We start from the raw sequence: 5,852 nt of genomic DNA, 5'->3' as shown, positions 1-5,852 counted from the left end.
TAAGATTCCTTTTTTTTCCTAGGTCCTTATAGTATTTTATTTCTTTGGGATAAAATGACAATATTATCTAACTTCAAAAGTTTTGTAAAGATTATGCTATGTAAAGGCCTAAGGTGAGGATTTAATACACTGATGTCAAACTAATATTCAGTTCAATGAATTACATATATTGTTACATTTATATTTTTAAATTTTTTATTGTGAAAATACTGTACAGAGAGGTTATATTTACATGGGCAAGGTAATGAGTACATTTCTTTTTTTTTTTTTTTTTTGTCTGTCGTGGGTCTTGAACTCTGGGCCTGGGCGCTGTCCCTCAGCTCTTCAGCTCAAGGCGAGTGCTCTACCACTTGAGCTACAGCGCCACTTCCGGTTTTTTCTGGTGGTTTATTGGAGATTGGAGTCTCACGGTCTTTCCTGCCTGGGCTGGCTTTGAACCGCGATCCTCAGATCTCAGCCTCCGGAGTAGCTAGGATTACAGGCGTGAGCCACCAGCGCTAGCTATTAGTACATTTCTTATCAAGCATTGTAGCCCCCCTCTTTGTTTACCCTTCCCATCCATTCCAATCCTTCCCTGCCCCCCCAATCCTCGCTGTTACCGCTCTCCACCCGCACCAAAGTTGTAAAGTTCATTTTTCAACATAATGACTTGTATTTTTGTAATCAATATTTTTTAACTGTTTTTCATTTCTTGCATCTGAAGAATGAAAAATTTGGAATACTTCACAAATTTTCATATCATCCTTGTGCAAGTGCCATGATAATCTCTCTATTGTTGTAATTTGGGTAAATGTGCTGCTGAAGCATGTAGTATCCTGTAAATTTAAGTAGTTAATGATGCAATGTTTATACAGGCATATATCCTTGGTTGACTGTTTGTAAGTTGGAAACTTTATTGTTCCTAAAAATGCTATTGATGTTACTTCTCTAAAATTCTGTGTATATTGGAAAAAATTTTTATTGTTTGGTCGATTGCTCACATTTGCAATTTTTTTTGTCAATGACTATTTTACATCTTTTTCATCTTAAATTTGATCATACTTTGAAGCCTTTATAGCTAGGTCCAAAAGTGATTGCTTTTCAAGTGCTTATTTATAAACTGAGTTAGCTTTGTGGTGCTAATGGACTCAAAGTAAACCTTGCTGAAGAGCTACTTCTAAACTTCTGCAGCTTAAAAATTCCGAAATGAGGTGTTACTGGCACAAATGTCTACCCGACCCTTTATTCTTCTTCCATGTAGCAACAGACCAACCAGAATATCTTACCCTGACAGCACAGATTTTCTTATTGGAAAAAAACTAATCTTAGTTAAAAGGGATCATAGAGAGATAAACAGTTAAGACAGAATCATTTAGACTAGAAGGTATTTTATCAAAATATAATTGTTTTTTATACCTAACATTTCAAAAGTAGCTAAAGCCAAGAAGGTGAAAAACATTTTCACATTCATGATTACCTAATGTCCTGGCCAGTTTACCATCCAACCAGGCAGGAATTTACACTACTGCCTTTCTTTCACCAAATATTTTCATAGTTACAATAGAAGTCTATATGTTTCTCCTCTATAATAGGACTTAAATTGGTAATGTTTTAATCACAGTGTTTCCTCTTGTCTCTAGGCTGTAAATCTACAAATGGTAAAGCTTTATGTCCAACTCTACCAAGCACTGAGGTAGAAATAATGGAATAATACTTTAAGGAACAGTTGCCTTTGATACCCTAACCACAGTAGAACATTGCAAAACATGTGCCTTTTTCTTATATTATATATAGTTATATATTTTATATTTATACATGCTGATATTTTATTTCACACAGTAAAACTTACTAGAATTAATTGATAATTTGACAAATAAATAGATATTTATTACAATAAATAGATTGGAATATAAATAATAAGGTTTAGAATGTACATTATAATATAAAAAGTATCCATGCAATGTCTTCGGTATATGTTCTAAGTGTTCTTGGTCTTCTGAATTCACATTGTAAAAAAAAATTGTTTTCCTCTAATCTATAAGGGATTTTACTCTGCTGCTCTGTTTATTGTTTTAACTCACTGGTTCCAAAATGTTTTTCTCCATATTTCTGAAGCATTCCTACTTATTATACCCAAATTTTGCTGCTATGATATCTAAAAGGTATTCTTCCACAGGACCCACAGGTCCTAGGATCAGAGGTCCCAGTTATCCGTTTCATCAGATAACAAGGGCAAGATTTCTCACGTAGGCTCATGAAACATGCCAAAAGAAAGTAATTGACAATCCATCCCAATTCCTTATGACACTGGAATTAGCAGTAAGCAATTGTGAAATGCAGTGCAACTTAAAATGAAAGATGAGATCACAAAATCTGAGAGAAAGTACAGTAATTCAAACTTTCAGTTTACAAATGATCAGCCCATATGAGTGACTAAGATCACAAATGTCACAAATGATTTTTAATATCCCTCTTCTAATGATTACTGAAAGATTTCAGTCCAGCATAAGTAGTCCAAAAAATAGTTCCTAGAACGATAGATCCACAATTGGTCTACCAAGGCTAGGCAAACTTGACTTACAGCTCTAATATAATTCACAAAAACATTAATTGAGAAGTTCGTTAATGTTTCAAATTACTGGTACTAAAGTAAAACTTTGTTCTGTAGAATAAAAATGTTACCATTCTCAAACCAATGATAACCTACATTTAATCTCCTGAAAACAGATTCCTCTTCAAATAATCTTTTAAAAATCACATTCACCAAAATAATATTTGACAAGTAGACGATAGCAACATTACAAATTTTTCAAGTTTAGGGTGCAAGTTACAATTGAGTTGATTTATTTACACAGCAATAATGCCTAACAGGTTCAATCATTCATTAAAGTGTAGAAATAGTACCACCCACCATTTGTGTTGTTCAGTAGATGCCTTCCAGAAATGTGTCAAATAGAACAACCCCCATAATTCACCACAAACACTAGTTAATAAAGTAAGTTTCATCACTTAATAAGGTATATTTTAAAAAGTTACAAATAGTTGCCTTATCATACGTTGTTTTATGTTTTCCCTATCTGTCTAACATAGTAAGAAATATGACTTAAAGTCATGAATATGGGAACTCATAAGAGATGTGACAAACATAAAATCTGTCTTCTATTTCTACCATATTCCTGTATAGTAGTAAATCATAGTCTTCTTCTTTTTCCCAAACAGATAAGTAGTAGAAAATGTTATCCCATGTAAAATAAAATAATCACAAACTCTTTACAAAGCCATTTATAAAATTTGTTAGTTAGGAATATATTCTAAGCCATTTTTTTTGTCGGTCGTGGGGCTTGAACTCTGGGCCTGGGCGCTGTCCCTCAGCTCTTCAGCTCAAGGCGAGCGCTCTACCACTTGAGCTACAGCGCCACTTTCGGTTTTCTGGTGGTTTATTTGAGATAGGAGTCTCACAGTCTCTCCTGCCCGGGCTGGCTTTGAACCGTGATCCTCAGATCTCAGCCTCCTGAGTAGCTAGGATTACAGGCGTGAGCCACCAGTGCCCGGCTCTAAGCCATTTTTTTTAATTTTATTTTATTTTATTTGAGAACATACTGTACAGAGGGGCTACAATTACATGGGCAGGATAATGCATACATTTCTTGCAGCCTCCTCCTTTGTCTAAGCCATTTTTAAACTTCCTTCTTGACTAAAGATTAATCTTCCAAATGGATGAGAATAAAATCATGTCTTGGTGCTTCACGTCTCCAGTCTTGCAAATTGTTATTGCAGATGAATGAATTATGGAAATATAAGCTGACATCAGTTCAAGTATATGCAGGATTGAAACTCCATGGAATGTATATAAACCTTTCAAAATATTAACAGTTTAACAGAATGACTATCAGGAAGTTGAAACCAGAGAGAAATAATAGTAAAGACATAGAATGAATGTAAAATGGAACAAGGGGCAAGTACAGATAAAATACTCAATGTACACATGTGATAAAGGAAGTGGTAAATCTGAAATAAATCTTGGAGAAGGGGTTGGTTGAGAATGATAGAAGGAGTCACTCTGATCCAGGGGCACTGGGCAATTAGATGGACATATTTATTGTAATACACTTGCACAACCTTTTGAAATTTATTTAAAAAACACAACAAAAAACAAAAACACACAAAAATCACAACCAAACAGCAATCTCTAGAGAGGATGAATATGGCCTCTCAAAATTTTAAATAGTTAATGAAGGGTAGTCTTGGGAAAAGCAAACAAAACTGTTCAAAGAGGGCAGTTTGGGGTAGCAGAGAATTTTGAACAGATTTAAATAGATTGTCTAAGGTTATGAATCACCTATATATGCTGCAAATATTTTCTTCTGTGAGTTCTCTTTGTCTGCAACTGATACTCCAGTTCTCACTCACACCTTAAAGCTTGTGAAGATAGAATGGAAGAAACAAGATCAAGAACCCATTACCCCACTGGAGACAGAAGAGTCCTGTATGTTTTCTCTCCTCTCTCTTCACTACTCTTTCTTCATACTTTTCAGTCAAGTGATTTTGAATTATATCTTTCATTCTTTCTTCTGGCAAAGTAATTAGCCAAAATAATTTACTAAATATTATTTGTCATTTTTTCTACCATGCTTTTTACTTGTCCAAGAGAGTCCATTAAACTTCACCCTTGCATTTGGTTGCCACGAAAACCCAACGTCTATGTTAATGAACTCTAATGTAAAACTTTGTCTCAAAAAACCATTCTAAGAATCTGTGATCACAAATATTTAGCTATACTTTTTTTCTTTTACCTTGAAAGTCTTCTTGTGTCTAAAGTGCCTCAAAAATAAGTACTCCACTACTTTTTGATTCAATCACTTCTAACCTCAAAGGCATATTTTGCTAACAAGATACTTACAGGAAACCGAAGTATACTCCACTTTTATGTTCTCTCTTAAGACTCACCTTAGATACCATATCAGGATCAGTGAAATTATTCTTTGCAAAATTATTTCAATAAATTATTTTGTTCTTGGTCTTGCATTTGCTCAGCAGGATGTATGGAAAAGAATAGAGTTAAATCACCCATACCTTGGGTGACAGTTACAAAGGACAATGCTTCTATGTCCTAATTCTATATCCTACTCTTAGCTCTTGCCCGATTTCCAATTAAGCACAGCTTCTTGGCTACAAGTCCAGTGAAGCTGAAAGACTATAAGATCTCTTCCCCACCCTGCCCCGCTATATCTTCATGATTTCTCTTTTAACCCTCTTTTACGTTGCCTCATTTGGACGTAGAATTTATTTTCCTGTCTTCATTTAATCTGTTCTGCATTGTAGTGAGCCAAATAGGCTCTGTAAAATCATTTTAGGTAGCAAAAATATTAAGACAATCTATATAAAAAAATTTGGCCTCGCTTCACTGCTGAAGTCAATATACTTAGATAGGGCTTCTAAGAACATTGTTTACTTAACCTTTCAATTTTCTCAATTTTTTTCTGATCCCAAACTTTTTGGCTGATTTAATAATAGAGGTCTTCACTACCTCATGTTAATAAGGGTATTATTTTTTGTGAGCTACTTAGAAATGTGTAATCATTAGAGTATCCAATCAGATTTTTTTTTCTGTGTTTCAGTGCTTCACGTGCAAAGACATTGTGGAAAGTGTTACAAACAGAAAAGTGTGAACACAATACCTTCTTTCATTTTGGAGGGCACTTTCTCCCTAAATATTTTGACCCAAATTATCTTTTTCAAAAAATAATTTTGGTAATTAAAGGTCAATTCACAAATTTTGATGTCTTAGTTTTTTTTAAGAACTTTGAATTTCACACAGTGAGAGTATATTTCCTGGATAAAGACAATTCTCAAGGGAACCTACAGGATTTACA

The 5,852-nt window shown here is 34.2% G+C and overlaps 1 pseudogene; it reads right to left on the bottom strand.

The window, feature by feature from the left end:
* Positions 1 to 707: 707 nt before the first annotated feature.
* On the bottom strand, positions 708 to 807 carry LOC138806696 (U6 spliceosomal RNA; annotated as a pseudogene).
* Positions 808 to 5,852: the final 5,045 nt, after the last annotated feature.

Source organism: Dipodomys merriami, unplaced genomic scaffold, assembly GCF_024711535.1.
Source record: "Dipodomys merriami isolate MVZ:Mamm:240054 unplaced genomic scaffold, mDipMer1.0.p SCAF_405, whole genome shotgun sequence".
Lineage (NCBI taxonomy): Eukaryota > Metazoa > Chordata > Mammalia > Rodentia > Heteromyidae > Dipodomys > Dipodomys merriami.
Note: the sequence above shows the minus strand (reverse complement) of the source record. Positions and strands in the feature narration are given on the sequence as shown.